Source organism: Lissotriton vulgaris, chromosome 9, assembly GCF_964263255.1.
Source record: "Lissotriton vulgaris chromosome 9, aLisVul1.2, whole genome shotgun sequence".
NCBI classification, from domain to species: Eukaryota; Metazoa; Chordata; class Amphibia; order Caudata; family Salamandridae; genus Lissotriton; species Lissotriton vulgaris.
In genome coordinates, this window is record NC_141697.1 from 1,065,826,755 (window position 1) to 1,065,851,455 (window position 24,701).

At 43.8% G+C, this 24,701-nt stretch overlaps 1 protein-coding gene across 2 annotated transcripts in view; it reads right to left on the minus strand.

The window, feature by feature from the left end:
• TAFA1 (TAFA chemokine like family member 1) overlaps window positions 1-24,701 on the minus strand; it is a 1,279,349-nt gene that overhangs the window by 467,028 nt on the left and 787,620 nt on the right. The gene's annotated exons all lie outside the window — the stretch shown is intronic.

Below are 24,701 nucleotides of genomic sequence, written 5' to 3' on the forward strand. Positions count from 1 at the left end.
GTCTGAAATATCGAAGGTGCATAATATCGAAGGCAAGAATATCGTAGGACAGAATATCGACCCAAGGTAAGTAATATCGAAATACTTAATATCGATGTAAGTAATATCGAAGTAAGTAATATCGATAGCATATATATCGATGTTACTAATTTCGATGACACTAATATCGATATTTGTATTATTGTATAGTTTTTTATTATGTATGTGTTATATGTTTAATTTAAGTATTTAAAATAATTACTATTATATGTGTATAAATTTTATATAATAATAAATAATTATATAAGTAAATTTTATGTTTTTGTACCGGAGCGGGTTGTGGGTTTTTAGGGGAATAGGGTGGGAAGTAATTTAATTATGGTAAATTGTTTAGTAATTAGTAGGATTTATTAATAAATTATCATTAATTGGTAATTATGTGAAAATAATAGGAAAATAATTTTAATTAATTTATTAATTGATATATATATGTTCTGTAGCGGGTTGTGGGTTTATAGGGGAATAGGGTGGGAAGTAATTTAATTATAGTAAGTTGATTAATAATTAGTAGGATTAATTAATTAATTATAATTAATTGCTAATTAATATTGATTAATTGGGAAAAAATAATTGATTAATTGATATATATTTTCTGTAGCGGGATGTGGGTTTATAGGGGAATGGGGTGGGGAGTAAGTTAATAATAATTAATTAATTAATATATGTTTTTATAAATTTATATTTAATTTATTGGGAAATAATTAATATTAATTAGTTAATTAATTATTATTATTTTGTACATATTTAACATTATTAATTAATTGGTAATTAAATAATATTAATTAGTTACATTAATTAGAGTAATTTATTGATATATAATTTTTAATTACTGTTAATTAATTAATTGGGAAAACATAATATTAATTATTAAATTATAATAATTACAGCTAATTCGCTAATATATTTACTTTATTTGTTATTGTTCATTAATAATTAATTTCTAATTAAATAATATTAATTAATTTTGGGTAAAGGAGTATTTTTAGTGTTTAGGGTCAGTTTTGAGTTTTTGGGTAAAGGGTTTTTTTTAGGGTTTAGGGTCAGTTTTCAGTTCTTGGGTAAAGGAGTATTTTTTGGTTTCAGGGTCAGTTTTCAGTTTATGGGTAAAGGGGTATTTTTAGGGTTCAGGGTCAGTTTTCAGTTTTTGGGTAAGGGGGTATTTTTTGGTTTTAGGGTCAGTTTTCAGTTTATGGGTAAAGGGGTATTTTTAGGGTTCAGGATCAGTTTTCAGTGTTTGGGTAAGGGGGTATTTTTTGGTTCAGGGTCAGTTTTCAGTTCTTGGGTAAAGGGGTATTTTTTGTGTTCAGGGTCAGTTTTCAGTTTTTGGGTAAAGGGGTATTTTTAGGGTTCAGGGTCAGTTTTCAGTTTTTGGGTAAAGGGGTATTTTTTGGGTTCAGTGTCAGTTTTCAGTTCTTGGGTAAAGGGGTATTTTTTGGGTTCAGGGTCAGTTTTCAGTTTTTGGGTAAAGGGGTATTTTTAGGGTTCAGGGTCAGTTTTCAGTTTTTGGGTAAGGGGGTATTTTTTGAGTTCAGGGTCAGTTTTCAGTTCTTGGGTAAAGGGGTATTTTTTGGGTTCAGGGTCAGTTTTCAGTTCTTGGGTAAAGGGGTATTTTTAGGGTTCAGGGTCAGTTTTCAGTTTTTGGGTAAGGGGGTATTTTTTGGGTTCAGGGTCAGTTTTCAGTTCTTGGGTAAAGGGGTATTTTTTGGGTTCAGGGTCAGTTTTCAGTTTTTGGGTAAAGGGGTATTTTTAGGGTTCAGGGTCAGTTTCAGTTCTTGGGTAAAGGGGTGTTTTTTGAGTTCAGGGTCAGTTTTCCCTACTGTTGTACTCTCTGGAGTAGGAATAGAAATTTTTAGCCTTACGATATCCAACGTTTTATTTAATTAATTGTTAAAATATCAAATATTTATTTTATTTTTTATATTACTTACATTTTATTTATGTTACTCTTTTATGTTTGTAAATGTGTTAGTAAATTAGAATATATTTCATTAATTTATAAATTCGTAAAATAATTATTAATACTTATTGTTCAGTGTATATATATTACATATTTACTGTATATATTTAATTAATGTATTCTTAATATATGTATTATTTATTACTTTAAATATTATTAGATACTTTTAAATATGTTTCTTTTATTTATTAGTCTTATAGACTTAATTTTACATTTATATATTAAAAAAAAAACGATATTTTTAACATCGATATTTTTTACATCAATATTTTTTTTCGATATTTTTGTACTTACCATGTTGTAGATAGGATGTCGATATTTTTGCCCTCGATATTGTTGACTCGATATTCTTGTAGGTCGATATTTTTGTAGTCGAAATTCTGTCAGTGATTCGATAAAGAGCCCCTGGGGTTAACCAATCTGCTGGCAGGGCAGTGTGCTTTTCTGTAGGAAAGCCAGGCCAGGGGGAGAAGTCGTAAACTATGTTCTTCAAAGAGGAGAGGAGAGACCATTGTCATTTACAGCTCTGAACCTCCCACGTTAGGCAGATAGTAGGATTAAGGAAGGTATGAGCAGATGCAGGGGGAAGAGTCTAAGTAAATTAGCCATCCTAGGGGTGTGTTTAGCCAGCTCTTACCTTATTGCTGTAAAATCAGCCTTTATGGATTTGGAAGATTTGATGCACTCCGGGACAAAATAATGCCACACTTTACAGGATATGGTCATATATTGGAGGAGTTATCCTGATCCCATTGGTCAGAAGCACCTACCTGCTTGACCCAGAGTACTAGGAATAAGTATCTGAGAGGTGCAGAGCCCTGCAGCTCTGCTGCTTGAAACTTACTGAAGCAAGAACTGCTCTGTTGAGAGGTTTTGCTTTACAAAGATGTCTAAGGCCTGACCTCTGAAGACAGCACCATCTGAAACTACAGCCCTGTGGATTATCTTGCTTAAAAAGAACTAAATAGTGGACTTCCTGAAAGCTAGAGGTTACAAGAGAGCATCTGGAACATCACCAACTAAATCTGTACCTTGGAGAACCACCAGTGGATTTGTAAAGGTTTTGTACAAGTGGGTTGTGGGAACTGAAGTCCTCAACTTTCAAGGACCATCTTGGAGCTTCCAGACCCTTGGAGTGAGTTTCATACACTTTGGGACCCCTTGAGGAATTTCAGGAAGAAGTTCAAGAAGTTTGGAGAACTTTGTAGCAACTTTGGAAAAAAGCTCCATAGAGGGACCGACTCAACCTGGCTAGCCAGTACGCCTGCCTTCAACCGCGAGCTGGCCACGCCAATCTGGTTCGTCCCGCTGAAAGCTCCATCGCTCCAACTTCCAGAGATTGACCGGAATTAGAAGAATTCTGAAGCCGGCGAACCCTCACCGGATCCGGTTACACGAGGAGCATTGAGAGACCCCACTAGAAAAAGCTCAGTTCGTAGAAAAGGTGATCGGGAGCGACCTCGAAAGCCAAGCCGCCCCGCTGAAGCGATCTTGAGAAATGTTCTCAGTTCGCTCCAGGGAAGTTGACCGGGACATTGTCACAAGTCAAGCGGGTGAACCCTCACGCAATCCGGACTGGCTGGGAGCTTCGAGGGCCTCGAGGAGAAAAGCTCCAGAAAAGTTTCTAAGTGTGAAGATAGAAACTGAGACTGGGACCTGCCGCGAGCTGTACCCACTCAGGGCTCCATCGCGTCCGGCCTGAAACTTTAAATTTGCCCCGGTCTATTGTGAGCAGGTATCACAATATGGTGCTATAATCTTCTAAGAGCTATATTTTATTAAATCTTTGAAAAATCATGTATCCGGTTCCCTACATTGGATTTTTGTCGTTTCAAGTCATTTTAAGGTTTAAAATATTTCCTATTGTTATAAATTGATGTTGAATTTTTATTATGTGTTGTTTTCTAATTATCTACTGAAATTGGGTTTTTAAATGCTTTACATACCTGTCTTTGAAGTTAAGCCTGTCTGCTCAATGCCACCTTACCAAAGGTTGAGCATAGGAATAATTGTCTAAGACCTATGCTGAGTCCTATCATGTGTTAGTGGCCTTATTGCCAGTAGCAGACCTACATTTGCCCCTACCAATAACCCACTTTCCAACATTGCGCATATCAATTGCGCATAAAGACTATGATATTCGTTCTTCGCTAGTATTATAAAAAGATGATGAAACTATAAGTAGAAATGGGACGTACTTAGCATGACGGCCAGTGATGGTTAGAGTGCAGCAGTTTAATCTCTTTTGCATTCTGGGCCTGCTTTGCCCAACATATTTAAATACCAGTATGCAAAATGTTGACAGTTTATTTCCCATGAAAATTATTTGACAAAAACATTAATGTGATCATTTAGAAACTGGAGGCAAAACATGTGCAAAAAATTTGCTTTCTTCTTTAATTTGATTGGAATTCACTCTAGACTTGTATAGATACTACTCGTAAATCCCTGTGTGAATAGCAAACAATCATAAACTTAAACAAAAGTGTACGTTTCTCTTTGTGAATCAGTCCCAATGTGTCTGGCAAAAAGTGATCCAAATGCTACAGAATTAAAATATTGTTGTAAAGGCATGAATAGTAAAGGCATATACGTGTTAAAGGTTTTCACAAGCACATGTAAGTATTTTGAAGGAACGTATTAAGTGTTTTATGTATATATAAAGTGCCGAGATTTGAAAACCCTAATCCCTTTGATGCTTAAGGAATGGGCAGAGAGTAACTTAGATGCCTCTCTGAGGTTGATTCAAATTTTGATAAAATATGCAAAATTGATAGGAAAGAAATCCTCAAGGAAACGTAATGCTTTAATAAAGAATTAGATAAGTCTGAACTAAAGGAAGTGATTTCGAAAAATGTAAGTAAAATTATGGAAAGACTCAAAAAGCACAAAGAATTGATTAGAGCAAAAAAAGTGTTCAAGTTTGCAAGATAAAACAGATTATGAAACAGGTCAAGTTTTTACTTTCTCAAGAAAGTTTGATTCCAACAAAAGGCAACGCTTGACCAATTCTAACATTGCAGGTCAAAATGACCCAATTAATAATCAAGCAGCTGGTGTCACATGAGCGTCGAACCTCAACTCAGCAATAAGTGAAACAGATTCGGAAGAAGGAAGATGGAAGTGTGTCCTCCAAGACAAGAGGGGGAGATTTGGGCAACTTGACACTTGCTGAAGAACTGGATTTTTTACGGCAGGATCGCCGACAAACTCTTCGAACACACAATTAACAGCATATGTTAGGAAAAGAAGAAATCAAAGGAGACGGTAAAGGAGGAAATGTATTTATTTATTTAATATTATTTATTCATTATGAAGTTTTGCATAGTGCTGGCCAGACCCCAGGGTACCGGAGTGCTTTACAACAGTCGTAATGTGAAAGTAACAGATTACAGTAATAGAGTAGAACGTGGGAATAAAGTCCAAGTATATTGTTTAACCTTGGGGCACTGAAGTCCTGTAGTGTCTTATAGGAGTGCCGTTACTTGGGTGGTGCTTCTCTTTCGGGGAGGAGGGACCTAGGTAGGGGTCCGGGAGGTGTAGGAGGTCAAGGTCACAGGACACAGAGTCAAAGTCATGCAATGTCCCCACTAAAGCACTTCGGCAGATCCTATCGAATCGCTAGGGAACGATCGAGGAAAAGGTCTTTGAGAAGCCTTTTCAATTTTGCAAAGGAGGGGATAGTTCTGATGTGGGGGGAATAGAGTTCCAGATGAGTAGTAGTGTGTTGGTGTTCCTGAGGATTTTGCTGTACCAGAGAGGACTGCATTCCCGTAGTCTAGTCTCGACAACACCAATGCTTGAGTGGCTTGATGAAGGTCCATGGGCAGGAGGAAAGGTTTTATTTTGTTAAGTACCTTCAAGTTGAGGAAGGCGCTCTTTGCGGAGTTCTTAATGTGTTTGCCCATGATCAGTTTTGGGTCTATGGTGATACCTAGAGATTTTACAGAGTCCGCCAGGGTGAGGTTACCGTTGAGCGCATAAATAGCTTTGAGCCATTCTGCAATTTGGGGGTTCTCTTCTTTGTTGGAGATGAGGAGTATTTCCATGTTCTCTTGATTTAGTTTTAGGTGGTTATTTGAGAGCCAGTGTTGGACTTCTCTTAGCGTGTCGTTGAGTCTCTGGATGTCATCAATGAAGGGGGTTTCCAGATAGATCTGCGTGTCGTCTGCATATAGATAGAAGGGGAAGTTCGATTGTTTGAGTAGGGAAGTGAGGGGTTCCATGTAGATGTTAAAAAGTTGGGGGAGAACACTGACCCTTGTGAGACACCCCTGCTGCCGGGGTGTAGGTCGGACGCGAAGTTTTTGATTTTTATTCTTTGGGTGCGGTTTTGAAGGAAGGAGGAGAACTAGTGTAGGACCACCTCATCTAGACCTGCCCTTTCTTGAAGAACCTTAATGAGAAGTTTGTGGTCAACCGTGTCGAAGGCTGCTGATAGGTCTAGGAGAATGAGTAGGCAGCATTGGTCTGAGTCAATTCAGTTTTCAGTGCTACAGCCTTTTCTGAAACAAAATTGGTGGGGATCGAGAAGGTTGATGCTGTCCAAGTGATAAGTCAGTTGTGGGAGTACGCATCTTTCCAGGATTTTGGATAGAAGAAGTAAGTTAGAGTCAGGTCTGAAGTTGTTCAGATCTTTTGTATTTAGGCCTGGTGTTTTCATGAGTGGTGTGACTTGTCCGACTTTGAGGCAGTCTGGTACGACTCCGGTTCTCAGGGAGCTGTTTATGATTTTGCACCAGTGCGGGGCTAGGGCGAGTTTCAGCTCTTTGGTCAGTTGGGGGGGGAAGAGGGTTTGGCGTGGAGATCAGTTTGACTTTCTCTGCTTCCTGAATGGGATTGAAGGATTTCCAGGGTTTTGAAGGGGGCTTGGATGCTTTGTCTTTAGCTCCAGGCGTTGGGCTCTTGGTGGGGGGGATGGGGTTGTTGTCTAGTGAGAGCTCAATCTTGGTAATTTTGTTGTTAAGTTGTCACACAGTTCTTTGGATGCCTGAGCTGAGGTAGCAGTGGTCTTGGATGTTTGTTCCCTAATGATGTTAAAGAGCTCCTTAGGTATTTTTTTGCGTTGTCCAGCAGGGTGCAGAAAAATTATGTTTTTTCGTTCTTGATGTGTTTTTTGTGCTTCCTGTGCACTGCTCTGAGTTGTTCACAGCAGATAACAGAAGAGTTGTTCCTCCACAGTCTTTCTGTGGCTCTAAGTTGTCTCCTTTTATCATTGATGTCAGTATTAAACCATGATCTGGATGGAATGTTCCTGTGTTTTTTTTATTTCAGGGGGGCTAGTTGATCAAGGATGGGCGTCATATTTGAGTTGTAGTGAGAGGTGAATTCAGTTGTGGAGAGATGATCAGTCGCGCTGGAAGGAGCGAGCTTATCCTTTCTTTTAGGTCTGCTAGGTGGATCTGACTTATATTTCTAGACCATTTAGGGTGGTCTTGCGAGGGGGGTTGGAATGGGACCATTTGGTTGATGTGGAATAGGATGATGTGGTGGTCGAACCAGTCCATGGGGAGGACTTGGTCAATCGTAACTGCGTCACGTTGGGCAATAATGGCATCCAGGTTTGCTCCTCTGTGATGCGTTTCTTCTGAGCAGTGTTGGGTAAGATTGTTGTCATGTAGGGAATTGTTCAGGGTCTAGATTAGCAAGTTGTTTACTTCATTCCAACGTATGTTGAGCTCACCAAGAATTAAGTTGTTTGAGTCTCTGAGTGAGCAGTGAGCAATCAGGTCAGAGAAGTGTTCCCTGAATGCGATGGTGTTGCCTGGGGAATGATATAGAAGATGACAAAGTATTGGTCTGTTATCGCTTGTCTTAATGTTGGCGGTAAGACATTCAAAGGTGCTGTACTTGCAGATGTCGGTTTCCAAAATGGAGATGTTGTTCTTGTGTATGATTGCTATACCCCTCCTCTTTGATCTTTTCTTTCCTTGTTGATAATTGTAAAACCTGGGGGCACAAGCATATTCAAGCTTGGGTAGGAGAATTTGTTTAACCATGTCTCTGTGATGAACGCGATGTCTATGTCATGAGAGAGGATGGCTTCTGCTAGTTCTGTTGCATGGTTGGAGGCTGATCTGCAGTTTATGAGCATGCAGTTGGTGGGGGCCCGCTCTTTGTTCGGGTTGTAGGTAGGGCCCTGGGAGGGTAGTGAGGAGGGCAGAGGGTCTTGGGGATTTCAGAGGGGGGTGATCTCTTCTGACTCGAGTGATCACTTGGACCTTGGATTTTGGGGAGGCTGTGAGGGGAGAGTCGTATGTTGAAGCTAGGTCAGCCGTTTCCAATGCGGACATTGCGGCTTTAGTTCTTACGGGTTTCTCTTTCTGGTTCTCCGTACCAGTTCTAATGGGTCTCTGTGACAGGGTCGCGAGGGTGGCTGGAATCTCACTAGGGCGTGGAACCTTGTCAGGCCTTAGTTGGGTGGAGCTGGGCAGAGTGAGAGGCCAGGGAGGTGTTTGAGAAGGTATATGGACCATGTCAAGGTTGGTTAATATTCTGTTTAGACCCCAGATTTTGGTTTCTAGCTGGCTTTCTAGTAGGGTGAGACGATGCATCATGATTTCCAAGGCGGGGGTGAGGGTGTCTTGGGCAGGCTTGACCCGAGAGGTGGTGGGCATGTCAGTGTTGTGATGTCGATTGGTGATAGTGCTGTCTGCGTTGTCTCTGTTTGGGACCATTGGCAAGGGGTGAAGTGGCTCATGTTGCGGTTTTGACATCGTGTTGCCTACAGGTGTAGTTGGGGGGTTGTGATTGTAGGTATGGGTCATTCCTGGTTAGCTGATGGGGGTGATAAGGGTGGGGGAGGGTGAGGGAGCCATGTGGCAGAGGGATTGGGATCCTTATTCATTGGGGCGGGGTGCAGGAGGTGTCTCGGGGAGGAAGGGAGGTGGTTCTTGCAAAGGGCGCCGGAATGGTCAATCAGCTCTTCTGGCGAGACAGGCTAACCTAGGTTAAGGAAAGGGTCAGGCAAGTTCAGAGTGTGTGTATGGGGGTGTTTCTTAGAGAGGGGAAGAGGGAGTCGAAAGCCTCTAGGTTATCACTGTTGGCTTGAATCAGGAGTGTGCTGTTCGAGTAGATGGTTACAGAGGTGTTCCCGCTCCGCATCTGGTGGTTATTGAGTGAGGTCCTCAGTATGCAGCTGTGGGGAGTGTTAGTAGTTTTGGAGATGTGGAGCTGTGCTCTGAGCAAGGCATTCCAGTTATCAGGTCTTTCTGTATGGAAAATGAGATCCATTTTTATGTGCCCTTTGGAGGAGCAGTCGTATATGTCCACAAATAGTGTTTCTGGGTGCTGTCTAATCCGTCTATGTTTGAAGTTTCTTTTCGGTTTAAGTGAAAGGTTAGGGGGAAACTGATCGCAAAGGAGTTTGTGCCGTGTGGTTTCAGGTAGTTCGGTACGGAGGGGCTAGCAAAAATTGGCGTGGCATATTATCTTGGTTGGGAGGGAGGGTGATTCCCTTAGGGGTAAATTTGCAATCTTTCTATGAGAGGCAGAGCATGGTTCTAACTGGGTGGGGGATTCGAAGTGGTCAGGGGCTGCCCTCTCTGGGGTACGTATCTCGTGGTGAGAAGGGGAGGCAGGGTGGTACTACTCTAGTTATGGGTCCTTGAGTCTGAGCTTGGCTGTTACCCTAGGTGGTGGGCCTGCGTATGTGATTGGCTGTGGTCCTGGTCTGTGGTACTTTCTAGTGCTTAGGGCATTCATCTGCTTAAAGAAGGAATATTTGGGAAGCAGATCCCTCTTTTGAACTTGGGCAATTAAACTTGGTGGACTGCCATTTAGGTTTGTGAATGTACTCTGGATAAAGATCAGGATTAATAACTTACCCGCATTCTAAGTGATGTTGTGATGCTTGGCGCTTTGGGTGAAAGTGATCACGGTGGGCTGCTTTCTTTGGGCCAGGGAGGTACGGATTGCTGACCTGCTGTGTGGCCCTTTAGCTTCTTTTTGTCCCAATGGTTTAAGGCTCCCAGCGATGCTCGGGTATTTAATAACAAGAGAGGATAGGTTGGTTGCAGAATTGTTGCGTGATCCGGCAGTAAGGTAGCGTTTGACAGAGCTGTTCCTCACGCTATCCACAATTGATCGACTAGGGTGACTGAGATCCCCATTGTCTGGGGTGACTGAGGTCACGGAGCCACCATTTTTTGGGTCAGGCATTGGGTTAGTTAACCGCTAGCCTGTGAGTGCCAGGAGTATCGGATCGGGGGAAGGTAACCTCACAGGACTCTTAATTAGCGCCCTCTTTATGCTGACAGGGACACACCTGTGGAGTTATGACAGCCGTCTGAGTTACGAGACTGGGCCGATGGTGGCCATTTCAGAGTCAAGCAGCTGAATTTTGTCTGCGCGGACCTGCTTTCCTTGTTGCTGAGGCTGGCAAGTCAGAGGAGAGTTGATGCAGGGCTGCTTGAGAAGCTCTTTCTCCTGATTTGGCGGGGTTTTGAAAGCTCAGTTTAGACACCTAGAGGAGTTCTGTGGCTCGGCCATGGGCGGCCATCTTGTGATCAGGCTGATCTCGAATAGCGCTGATGTCATCAATTTTCGTGTACTGACAGCACTCCTAAAGAGGATAATGCCCAGCGCGATGCCCAGGAAATGCAACAAACACAAAGAGCAAAAAGCAACTGGGCAACAAATAGAGATGGAAGTAAAAGAGATTGATAACATGGTCATGTACCTGTCTGATATTCTTTTAAACAAAGCGGAGATGCAACTATTATCACTTGGTCTTACATTCTGCCCTGAGAGTAATTTCAACTACAGTCAGACATAGATTGATGTCTTTAAATTCCTCAGGAAATTATAATTTGCTGAATATTATAAAATCAAACTAACTACTAATCAGACTATGCAAGAAACTAAGTCTGTAGGAACTGACTCAGAAAAGTTGAAATTATCGGATATACCTACTCTACGAGTATTACGAGAGGCAAGTATTACAGAATCAACTGAATGTTCATTATGTGAGGAGGGCATCAATCCATCAGGAACATCTGTGAGTCCGTTCAAGCCTGTATCCACCTCTATGCCCATGATGCCATGAGATGTGGTGGACATTATTAATGAGCAAGTTGTTAAGGAAATTAAACTGCTCAACAGCAAAACCAAGAAAACATTCAGGAAATATAAATATCATGAAAGGCAATATCACAATCTAATATGCAACTTGCAAAAACACTCTGAAGTAATAATCAATAAATCGGACAAAGGAGGAAATGTTGTCTAAGAACTGAGTGCCTCAAGGAGGCGTACATACACCTCAATGACTCCATTTCCTACAACAGATCTAGCGTGCAACAAGTGAGAAAAATCAAATGTGAACTCAAGAAAGATCTTTATAGGTGGAAGCACAAGGGTTTGGTTTCTAAGAATGAACATCAATTTTTAAATAATGAGTTTCCAGTAAAACCAGTGCTCTATTTTATACCTCGGTGACCGATTATATCGGTCATGAATGGTCTATTTGAAAAGAGCACTCAATATATTCTGCAAGAATCTGCTGTTCAGTTACCATCATATATTAAAAACACTGGTGATTTTTTGAAAAGACTAAATGATATACCTTGGTCTTATGATTACATATTAGTGACTATGGGCATCATTTATGAAAAGTGACCCATCGCTGCGTGAAAACAGCGATGCTTCACTTTTCACTGCGCACTCCTTGCGACACCAATGATGCGTCATATTTAATGTATGACGCATCATGTTGCAAGGACTTACAGATACGTCAGTATTTCTGACGCATCTGTAAGCGCAAAAGTGATGCATTGCTGGAGTGTGTCACAAAAGTGACGAAACTCCAGCAATGCATGCTTTCACATGGGGAAAGCCCCATGTGAAAGGGCTTGCGTCAGTCTTACGCCTGCTGTGAAGCAGGCGCAAGATTTTGACGCAACAGCATCCTAAAAGTGACGCAGTGAAATCATATAGATTTCACTGCGTCACTATTACGAGGCTTTTTGCTGGGGAACGCCCCCTCTGCATACATTATACTTGACGCAGGTATAATGTGGCGCAGGGGTTTAAAAAGTGACGCATCTACCTAGATGCGTCACTTTTTAAATATGGCGCAACAAGGCGCATTTTGTACGCCGCTGGTGCGTCACAAAAAGTGACGCACCGGTGGCGCAAAACTGACGCAAGGCCTCATAAATAAGGGCCTATGAACTTAACCTCCCTATACACCGACATTGAACACAGGGATGGTATTAGAGTGGTTGAGTATTATCTTAAGAAAAGACCTATTCAGTTCTACAACATAGCACAATGCTATTGAAAATGATTTACAGGTGTTTAAAGAAAAATGTCTTCCTGCTTGGCAATGAAGTGTTCCAGCAATTAAGGGGGGTGCCATGGGTGGCTGCTTCTCCACCAGCTATGCGTGTTTCCATGTGGGCTGGTGGGAGGAGCCGGTACTCATGGAGAACTTCCGCACAGATTGGGATGAACATGTGGTAAACTAGATGCAATTCATTGATGACGTGTTTGTAATCTGGAAAGGCAGTAAGGAGACAGCTGGCAAATGTGTACAACGTATCAATACTAACATATTGAATTTGGAATTTACCTCTCATATTGATGCACAGTCCATAGGTTACAGGGATGTTATAGTTACAGGGATGTTATAGTTAGGCTCAGATTCCGCTCGCCCGAACCCTGTGGAATTCAGCAGTTACAGTTACCTGAGGATTAGCTATAACTTACACCTCCACAATGCATTACTTATCACCTCACATATTACATGGGTCATGACATGGTCAGTGATATCACTGATGACATCTCAAATGACATCACTGAGGACATCACTGATAATATCAAGTGAGTACAAGTGTTTTAAAGAGTTTATTACTGTTAAACATTGTATGAGTGAGTGATTGGTTGCGTGAGTGGCTGGATGAGAGAGTGAGTAGGTGTGTGAGTACTGGTCTGTGAATGGGTATGCGAGTGGTTGTGTGGGAGTGGGCGTAGAAGAGGTTGTATGGGGTATGAGTGGGTGTGTGAGTGCTTCTGTGGGTGATGTCATCAGTGATGTCATTTGAGGTGCCATCAGTGATGTCACTGACCATGTCATGAGTATTGTATTGTATTGTATGGCATATTTATATAGCGCTAAAACTGTCACCCTCAGGGTATCCTGGCGCTTGACTTGGTCAGCCATACGCAACTTTATGCTGCCTTATAACTTTGCACCAGCCTGGGAAAAGGGTGTGTTTTCAGACCTTTTTTGAAGGAGAAAAAATCCTCTTTACTTCTCAGGGACAATGGTAAAGCATTCCATAACGTGGCTGCAGTGAACCTAAAGGAGCGCCCGCCCATTCGCATCTTTAGGATTTTAGGAATTACCACCAAACAGGCAGAGGAGGAGCGGAGAGATCTAGAGGGGACGTACCAAGAGAACATCATCTGCAAAGAGGAAGGTCCCTGGCCATGAAGGGCCCTGAAGACAAGGCATAATGCCTTGAAATCAATGCGCTGAGAAATAGGCAGCCAATGAAGGTCCATGAGCGCCAGAGAAGATGAATCAAGACGTTGTCTGGAGAGGGCCATCTTAGCCGCCATGTTCTGCACTCGCTGCAGTTTGCCCACTAAGGCAGCAGGCGCGCCCAGAAGTAGCGCGTTGCAGTAATCAAGCCTGCTTAAGATGATACTACGCACTACCTCAATGCGTCAAGCTGTAGGTTGGATTCGAACAGCACCCCCAAGTTTCGAGTGGAGACTGCTGCTGCCCCCGTGCCCTGGAAGGAAGGAGGCCAAAATTCCAATGGCAAGGGACCAGGAATGCGATCCAAGGAACAATGCAATACCTCGGTTTTTGAACTATTAAATTGCAATGAGTTCAGACTCAGCCATTCTGCAGTAGCTGACATGCAGCAGTGATAGGTATCTTGTGACACACCATCCCTACCCTCAAACGAGAAGATAAGTTGCGTATCATCCACATAATTGATGACCGCAATGCCAAAGGACTTAATTAAACTGACCAGGGGACGGAGATATAGATTGAATAAAATAGGGCTAATGGCCGAACCTTGCGGTACGCCCTGCCCCACCCGCCTGCTGTCCGAGCGGTAAGGCGGCAAGGCCACCATCTGGTGTCTGTTACCAAGGTAAGAGACCAACCAGTCAAGGGCCAGACCAGATACCCCAACCTCCTCTAATCTCCTGATCAGAATGGCATGGTTGACCGTATCGAACGCGGCCGACATGTTGAGCAGCACAAGAAAGGCTGCTCGACCAAGGTCGACACGCAAGCAAAGGTCATCCAGAGCGGTCACCAGTGCGGACTCAGTGCCATGGGCTGGTCTGAACCCAAACTGGGACTCGTCCAAGCAGGTGTTGGTCTCTAAAAAGCTGGACAGATGTTTTGTCACCAGTTTTTCCAAGATCTTAATTGGCAGAGGGAGCAATGAAATAGGCCTGTAATTTGCTGAGCAAATCAGGTCCAGTGTGTCCTTTTTCAGAAGTGGCGAAACCACGGCCAACTTCCAACAATCCGGGACTTGATCCATACTGAGAGACTGGCAGCAGGCATGAAGAGGTGGGAAAAGTTCTTCTTGAAACAGTTTCCAGTATTTGCACGGCAGCGGGTCAAGGGGGGAACCCGACGAAATCCCGTTCACCACCATGCAAAAATCCTCGAAGGTTGGGAGGGGGAAACTGTTCAGCCGAGCCTTCCCAGCATCCAGTGAGTGATGTAATATGCGAGATGATAAGCAGTGCATTTTGGGGGTGTAAGTTACAGCTATAGCGCCACGGCATACACTCGCTCTATAAAAACCCTCATTTCATTTCATAGAGCCCAGGTAACTATAACTGCTGAATTTCACTGGTTTTGTACGAGTGAAATCTAAGTTTAAATATAATGTTCAATTTTTTTTCAGTGAATTTCTAAGGTTTTTTTTAATTCTATTTGCCAACTTTGACAACCCTGTAACCTTGGTTTTTTGAGTCAATTTCTAAGGTTTTTCAAAATCTATTTCCTAACTATAACATCCATGTAACCTTTGATTTTTTTAATGACTTTCCATGGTTTTTTAACTAGCAGTCACATTTGCAGTGTGATGGAGAAAGGGAATCCCCCTGTGTCGTACTTACTGGAGGTAACAGGAACGGAACCTCCTGAGGCTTGAGCCGGGAGTAGAGCGATTTTGTACATTTTAAATTGAAAGCGACAGAATTTACTTGTCTTTTTAAAACTTGCACTCACCTGCACCGAGCACTTCGCGCTCTCACGAGCCCTCAGTCAGCTGAGATACAAGCTCCCATTGGCGAGGGTTTGTTTTGGTTTCCCTGCCGCCATTGCCCAGGACATAGGCCACGCCCACCCGGACAGGCCACGCCCACCCCTACCTTCCCGCGCTATATAGAGAGCGCTGATCACTAGCGCTGCATCTTAAAAAACGGAACCTCCTGAGGCTTGAGCCGGGAGTAGAGCGATTTTGTACATTTTAAATTGAAAGCGACAGAATTTACTTGTCTTTTTAAAACTTGCACTCACCTGCACCGAGCACTTCGCGCTCTCACGAGCCCTCAGTCAGCTGAGATACAAGCTCCCATTGGCGAGGGTTTGTTTTGGTTTCCCTGCCGCCATTGCCCAGGACATAGGCCACGCCCACCCGGACAGGCCACGCCTACCCCTCATCTCCTTTTCCAGCTATAAATCATGTGCCTACACAGGAAGCGCAGCGGACGAGCGCAGCGGGCGCGACGAATGCGCGCCGAAGGCGCGCATAAGGCAAGCTCGTCTGCGCTCGTCCGCGAGCGTCCGGGACCAGGGGCCAGGGACCCTGCGAGCCACTACATCTATACTTCTGCTGAATTACAGGTATTGCGCCCAACCGCTATTACGTGCCCACCTGTCCCCCATCACGCCGCCAAACGCATTTCTCTTTTGGGCATTGGCAACCCTGCCTCCCTCATGAACGCCCCTGCTCCCGAGTACTCTATGCGCACGACCTCACCCTGCTCCACCTACACGTTCAGGTGTATCTATCTCAACACCCGCTCCATGATTAAGCACCAATCTGATATATTTCTGCTACTCATGGACAAACAACCTGACATGTTGCTACTGACGGAGACCTGGCTTACTCCGGATTCACCACCAGATATTTTAGCTGCCCTTCCTGCAGACTACTATATTCTATCAGCTCTCCGCCCAGGCGGAAAAACTGGGGGAGGAGCAGCAATAATCGTCAATAAAAAATTCCAACTCAGACAGCTCCCCTCTCTGCCTTTACCTAATACTGAAAACATAGTCGCCAAAATTGACACCCCTAATGGCTCACTTATATTGGTCCTATTATATCGCCCTCCTCAAACCATGGCTACATTCCCCTCTGCTCTAGCTCAACTACTGGCACCATTGGTCACTAACCATCCTAAACTACTCCTGGTTGGAGATCTAAACTTCTGGTTCGACAACCTATCGTTGGACCCCCAAGCTGCAGAGATGAGCGAACTTTTCTGCGATCTTAACCTGACGCAACACATACACACCGAGACCCACCAGAAGGGCCACAGCCTCGACCAAATCTGGTCTCTGAACCTACCCCTATCTGTACTAGACATAAAACCCTGCTGTTGGTCTGATCACCACAGCATTACTTTCTCTTTCCAGCTAGATAAGACAACCCATTTTAAACTACAAACCAGCAACACCATTAGGAAATGGTCCTCCATAGACATGCCAGCCTTCCTAAATTTCTTGGGTAACTCCCCCCCTCTCGATAGCAACAATGTGGACGAGGCCGACAGCCGGCTCAACGATTGGCTCACCGAAGCGATTAACATCTATGCTCCCCTTACGCATCTTAGCTGCTCAAGGAGCCCGGACGCACACAAATGGTTTACACCCGAACTAAAAACACTGAAACTTGAAGTGAGGCAAAAGGAAAGAACCTGGCGTTCCCAGTACTGCCCACTGGCCAAAGCCGCATATTGCTCAGCCAGGAAGACATATCAAAAAACCCTACAGAACCTGAAAACAACCTACTATTCATCTAAAGTCCTTAACTCCACCAACAAATCTAAAGAAATCTTCAGGATTGTGAACGACCTTTGCAACGACGACAGAACTTCCCCCCCGGTAGTTCCCTCACAAGCACTATGCAATTCCCTGAATGACTTCTTCCGTGACAAAATCTTAACGATCAAGCAAAACATCCTCACATCTCCATCATCCGCCCCAGTGGACGACATCTATTTCAATCCCTCAACTCTACATTCCTACCCCCTTATCGACTCGAAAACCTTCTTAACCTTATTGTCTAGAGTCAAATCAGGATCCCCTATGGACATCTGCCCCCCCCATATCATGAAAGAAATTGGTCGAGCTATGCCCGACAGCATGCTATCCTTACTCAACGACTCTCTTATGTCAGGGACAGTACCTAGCAGCTTCAAACAGGCCTTACTGATTCCCCTTACCAAGAAGCCCGGCATCGACCCGCTCGACCTTGCGAACTACCGGCCCATATCACTGCTACCTTTTCTATCGAAAATGCTGGAGGCACATGTCACCAACTGCCTCTCTAACTTCGTGGAGGAAACAGAATACCTCCAACCCAACCAGGCGGGCTTCCGACCTGGTCACTCCACTGAAGCGGTAATATTAGCAGTCCAAAACACCCTGAGGTCCAACGCCGATAACAACCTTCATCAAGCCTTAGTACTCCTCGACTTATCCGCGGCATTCGACACGGTTGACTATTCCATTCTGGTCAACCGTGTCGAACAGGCGGGCCTCAGAGACTCTGCCTTAGCCTGGTTAAAATCGTTCATCTCCGAACGTACCCAATCGGTTCGCTTAGGCTCCTGTTCTGCCGCCAAGGTCAAGTCTTTCTGTGGGGTGCCCCAGGGCTCCTCACTATCCCCCTTGTTGTTCAACCTATACATGCGGCCCCTCCTCTTTGCCCTAAGTAAGCATAAAGTCACTGCATACAACTATGCAGATGACTTACAGCTTATCTTTGTCCTCAACTCTCCTAACGCGGTGGAGGACTTCCAAGCCACCATGACCCTAATTCAGAGCTGGATGTCCTCAAACCACCTCAAACTAAACCCAGGGAAAACTGAGTTGATCCTGCCCGGCAAGAGCGAAATTAGTTGGAGCCCTAACTTCTGGCCATCGGACATGGGCCTTCCCCCTAAAAAATCTTCCACTGTGAAAAGCCTAGGGATAACCATCAACGAGGACCTCTCGCTAAAATCCCAAATTGGCACCGTGGTCTCCTCTGGATTTTTCCAATTAAGGAAAATCAGGAAAATCGCCCATTTCCTCACTCCCTCCGCCTTAATCCAGGTGGTCATGGCCCTGGTACTCTCCCATATTGACTTTTCCAACAGTCTATACCTAGGCCTACCCGCAGGACAACTCAAGAGACTTCAGTACCTGCAGAATCAGGCCGCCAGGCTGATCTGCAAAGTACCCAAATGGGAACCTATCAAACCAGGCCTCGAGAGTTTGCACTGGCTCCCCGTGGCTCAAAGAACCGAATTTAAAGCCGGATGCATTATCTTTAAGGCTCTGCAAGGCAAAGGACCCCTATTTATCAGACAGCTGATCGGTAGATACGTCCCCCCACGGAACCTAAGATCTGCCCACAAAGATCTTCTAGAAGTTCCTCGTTTCAAGAAAAAACGACAAGGCGGCAGCTGTTTTCACTTCCTTGCAGCCACCCTATGGAACTCCTTACCTCTTGCCCTCAGACAGAGTAGAGACCTTCTTGCCTTCAGAAAGGCTTTTAAAACACATCTTTTCATACAAGCTTACCCGAAATAACTCCTCCGCCAGACTCTCCTCCTGTTATGTTTTTTATCTTACCAGCGCCAAGAAGCCCTCGGGCGTACGCGCGCTTTATAAATTGCCAATAACATAACATAACATAACAGGAGGGCTTGTTGGCCTCCCCAAGGACACTCTAGAGCCAAGGGGACTGAATTCCCCAAGTAGCAGTGCATCATGAACCACATTTGCAGAGTGGTGGATAAAGGGGGTGTGACCACCAAAGTCCTCTGAGCAATCAAGCTCAGTGCGACTTACTGGAGGTAACAGGAGGGCTTGTTGGCCCCAAAGGACACTCTAGAGCCAAGGGGACTTCATCCCCAAAGCAACAGTGAACCAGGAAGCGTGTTTGCAGAGTGGTGGATAAAGGGGGTGAGGCATCTAAAGACCGCTCAGATATTCCCCTGTGGGGGACTTAGTGGAGGTAAAAGGAGTGCTTTGTGGCCCCCAGGGACCCTCCAGAACCAAGGGGACTTCATCTCCCAACCAGCACTGCACCAGGAGGCGTGTTTGCAGAGTGGTGGAGAAAGGGGGCTTGGCCTCTGGAGTCCTGTCAACAATTGTGTTCTGTAGGATTTACTGGAGGTAACAGTAGGGCTGGTTGGCCCCCAAGGAACCTCAAGAGCCGAGGGAACTTCATTCCCCAACTAATAGTGCACCAAGAGGTGTGTGTTTCAGAGTGATAGAGAAAGGGGGCATGGCCTCTAGCAACCGCTCAGCAATTCCACTGTGTGGGTCTTACTGGAGGAAAGAGGAGGGCTAGTTGGTCCCCAAGGACTCTCTGGAAGAAAGGAAAGGGGAATTCATCCTCCAACTAGTATTGCACCAGGAGGTGCGTATGCAGAGTGGTGTATTTTTTTTATTTGTTATTTATATGGGGAGGGGGCAGTGCTGCATCCATTCCTTGGACCCCATTCCCCAGGGCAGGCATTTTGTAAAATATTTTTTGATAAATTAACGGGAGGGGGCCGAGTGTTACCCTGCTCCTGGGCTGATTTCAGCCCGCGGACCCCATCCTCTGGGGCCTGTCCTCTATGTGGGTGCCTTGATCCCACCCAGGACACCCACTTGCAAGTGCTGGGGACTGCAAGGGTGCAGAAAGGCCCCAGCTGTCCGTGCCGGATCCCCACCTCCTGCGGTAGCTGGCATTGCTTTGACAGAGAGGCAGCTACTAACATGCAGCCTCGTCTGTGTCAAAGCAATTGTGCTCCACTTTGAGCAAGTAAGAGCAAAATGCTCTCCTTGCTCAAAGCGGATAATAGTTTGCTACGGCTTGGTAAAGCTCCCACCAAGCCATAATAAACAGCTATGTACCGGGGGTAGGCACCACAGGACATAGTAGTAGCTGGCCTTCAGGATTGATGGTCCCCAGGGCCATGTATGGCTCCTGGAGGGGGGGCCACACAGCTCCCTCCTTTGCTCTTCACAGCCCGGGGAGGTGGCGGTCCCTGGAACTGCGGGGGCTGCGAGCCCCCTCCACCTTGAAGTGTAGAGAGTTGCCCCGGGGAGGTGGCGGTCCCTGGGGCTGCCCCATAGGCCCGACACTAATAAAATTTTAGAACCAGGGAGGTGGCAGTCTCCGGGGCTGCATGGGTTTTGTGCAGCCTCCATTCATGTTTTATTTTGCCCCAGGGAGGTGGTGGTCCCGGGGGCTGTTGGTGAGCCAGCGGGCCTACTCATATTAACTTCACATTTTGCCCTGGGGAGTTGGTGGTCCTCCGGGCATGGGAGTTGCCGAACAGGCAACCCTGCATTTCCTGTGTGTATACACCCATGAAAAAGGCTTGTACCTACCTGTAAAAGTTTTGCCAAGCATATGCCTTTACCATGTATGCCTTAACCAGGTAAATGCAAGTATTATAGAGGTAAGCATAAACCCTTTATATATACACAAAAAGGGTTTATACTATCATGTAAAATAGTTAGATGTTTGTGATAAAGACATGCCTGGTGAAGGCTTATATGTGCTAAAAATCTTTGTGGTGAAAACATGTGTGTTAACGGCACTCACGTTGTAATGGCTGTGTTGTAACGGCATATATTATAATGACATGTGTGGTTCCATCATACATCCACACTATGTATATGCAATTTATAATGCTGCCCTGAAGAAGGCCTAAACAGTATCAATGAGCCACGAGTCAGCAATAAGCTGAAGGCTTTGATAATAGGGTAAATGCATATTACAATAATTAAGAAATAACATTAGTAATATACTGGATATCGTTGATATTTTGCTTATCCACTGTGATATAGGGATTAACACAGAGCTTTATAATACATTAAAGCAATATAATTTTCCTGGTAAACAAACCACAGCTTTTGAAGTTATGAATCCATTTTTAATGTAAATATTTTGGGTCAGATAATTACAATATCAATGCAAAATTGTACTGGAATTGGAGAATTAAAGCAATCATTTTTTTCCATTCTGCAACAAAAAACAGTCACAATTTACCTAAATACCCTTAAGTATTTTCTGTTTATTCGCTGTCACATATCCACATCATGTAAGTATAGTAGTCGTTGAGTCAATAATATGACAAATTCCACGCTATGTTTAAATTATTGCTTAAACCCTTTTCAGGGAAGTCTATATAATGGGAGTTTGAAAGCCCATTTCCCATACAGCTATAGAAATACTCAATATTCCGGAACAAAATATATATTTTTCTGTATTTTGTCACCCAATTTTTACCTTAGTGGTAAAGACATGGAGAGTAACATTCTCAGATGTTCTTGTGCCTGGTTTGCATGTGTCAATAGCTTTTTTATTAAATTTTACGTGGGCGACTAGCACCACTTAAGAGCCAGCAAAACAAGAGTGAAAACAACGTATGCTTAGCTTGTGATGGGCAATTGCGTTAAAGCATTTGTAGAATATAGGGGCATATTACCAACAACTAGCGATAATTTTTGTCTCTAACTTGTTTAGAGACAAATATTATCGCCGCACATCGGCGATTTTTATCGCAGATAAACCTTGCTATTAACAAGGTTTATCGCAAATGCGATAAAAAACAGCCGAAATGCATGAATATCGCTGAAAAGTCAGCGATATTCATGCATTATCGAGCAAATGCTCTTAGCCATGTTATCCACCTCCCATTGGATAACATGGCTAAGAACTGCTCAGGGCAGGTGTTAGCTTTTGGAGATATTCACGCTTAGCGCGAATATCTCCAAAAGTTGGTAATAGGAGATAGCGATGTTAGCGACTGTTTTCAGTCTCTAACATCTTGGCACGCCCACTTTGCATCTCATTAGTGATAAATATCACTGACATGCAAAGTGGGGCCCAAGATGGTCGCTATCTCCTACTAGCTGTCGCTAACTGGTGTTAGCGACAGCTTGGTAATAGGGAGATAATTTTATCTCCGCTTTCTTGGCTTTTAAAGCCAAAAAAGCGGAGATAAACCCCCTTGATAATATGCCCCATAATTTCTTTGCATTTTAGCACTACTTCTCAGGTCCAAATGACCACAAGACATGTTTTTGTAAGCACAGTATTACACTTTATGACATGGAATGCTAACTAAAGTCCGAATTGCTTTGCACATAAGAGGCATACTGTGGACTGCAAAACTGTAGATTCACATTTACAATCAGAAGTTGTTTCCAGTGCTGATCAATTTTACTGTGCTAATTAACACTACTTCTTGTATACCTTATAGACCTGAAATTGTATACATTTTGTGTTTGGGCCATTAAAAATATCATGTTCTATGTAAGTCTTAATAAGGTAGATTAAATGCTCTGCTTTACTTCTAATTTCAAATGTTTAGCTTACCTTTCAAGCACTTTATTATAACACATAAATACTCAACACATGAAAGCCGGGGTTATTAAATTGTCCTTTTCATCTGAGAGAAACAGACTTCCTTTTCCCTCTGCCTGATGTTGTCAAAGTGTTAATGTATAGTAACATGATTTCCTATTCAGCATAAAAATGCTAGCATTTCCATATAAATGACTTCTTCTGTCATTATTGTGTCTTTGCATGATGCCAAGTTGTGAATGTAAGTCGCAGCATATGTCATAATTGTTTGTATGGACTCTGTTTCAAGTGAGCACGGATAACAATATTAGCAAAGTAAATGTGACAAATTTTCAACCTGCTGAGTGAGCTGTTGTGATAAAAACGGTATTAAAAGACATCCCTGCTGAGCTACTAATGAGGGAAGTGCTGCCCTTTCCTTTCTGCCTGTGGAACCTGTTGTCTTGCAGAATATGTTGGCTGACAACTGAGCGTGGCAACTTGTTTCTAAAATAGAATCTGCAGCAGTGGTGGTAATAACTGAAACGTGCTGATGGATGGGCCATGTCACCCATGCCGCAGCAACAGCATCACATACCTGGACTGACACATAAATAATTTTAAGTCAAGCCTCACTGTCACAAAGGTGCTGCCGGGTTGCACCTATCTGATATCTTGTCTCGCAAGTACTATTTCCATTTGAGAATTGCCTATATATGCTAAAGCTGCCGGTAATGGCATTATACAATCTCAAAATCATAACTGATGCAGGAATTGCAGTCCGTGCGTTGTTATAGAATTTTATGCAGGGAAACGACCTGGCCTGCAGTCTGGGGGAGCCGTTCGTTCTTGGTAGTGTTTGAACTCATTTGCATAAATGTGGTGCGAATCTGTGATGCCTAGGTGAACTATGGAATGCTCCTATAGATTGAAACACCCATAATAAAAGTAATTTAGGAGAACAGTCATAATCAGCCCAATCATCTTTTACTGGCAGTCTAGCTATGGATGCTGGATTGTAGAGGCAAGGACTTCACACTGCCTGCCTCTCTTTGCATAGAGCGCACCTTACCAGGATCTAGGCAGTTTATGATGGAGATATTTATGATGGAGAAACATGTTTGGGGTTCGCATCTGCTCCTTTTGAAATACGCATGGCTGATAGTTTTACTGGTTTTCAAATAGCTTAACACATATCCATGGCACTATTTTGAATAGGGTTTTGTCACGTGGCCCATAGGGACATTCTCGTTTTTCGCTAAGATAGCACAAGCACACTACATCTTTCCTGCTGCTTTTGTGCACCTTAGTACAAGTCTTTGTTTTTGCAATACTTTCAATAATATGATTGCTTTCACATGAGAATTCAGTGCTGTGTTCACTCTCTGCATGTTCCTGGGATGCTGACTGAACATTATGTGCAAGGTCAAACAACAATGCCCCTTGTTATTTTGTTCTGGCCAGACCTTAGCCCTCAGCCAAAACATACTGATGCACTTGTTGTTTGGACAGCATACTGGGGTTTTAGGTGGGGTACACGAATAGGTGCAACACACTTGGAGAGGGACCTTTCCAGGGAGAAGAGCAAGTCAGTGCTTTGGAGGTAGATCTACCATCTATAAGCTAAGGCATGGGGTCTGCAGGCAAAGCCAAGTGATCTTCTATGATATATATGTCTCCACATATTGGACTATATATGAACCCTTGTTGAGTGTCTCTAGAGATACACGTGTGCAGTGCTTAATTTGTAAAAGAATAAGTGCCGGACTCTCGTCGGGAGGCCACTGCAGCTTGCACCACTCATTGCCTCTGCCAGCTGCCAATGACAGCTACTAACCATCACTCTTACAAATGTGACAATTCATACTATTCCAGACGCCCAAAGCTCTAAGAATGGCCAGCGATTGAGGTATTAGTCATTCTAAATGTAAATAGCACTAATAAACAGCTTTTGTTGTGCTCACTACTAAATTAGCAAGACAGCACCACTGTGTGTCAGGCCGTCATAAGCTGGCAATTAGATGCTGGTGCCGAGCACTGAAACCACTGGCTCAAATTAAGCACTGCCTGGGTATAATAAATTGTCTTCACCGAGCCAACCACCCAGCATAGACCGAAGGCCAGCAGAGCAGACAAGAATCAGGGGGGCTTGTTTT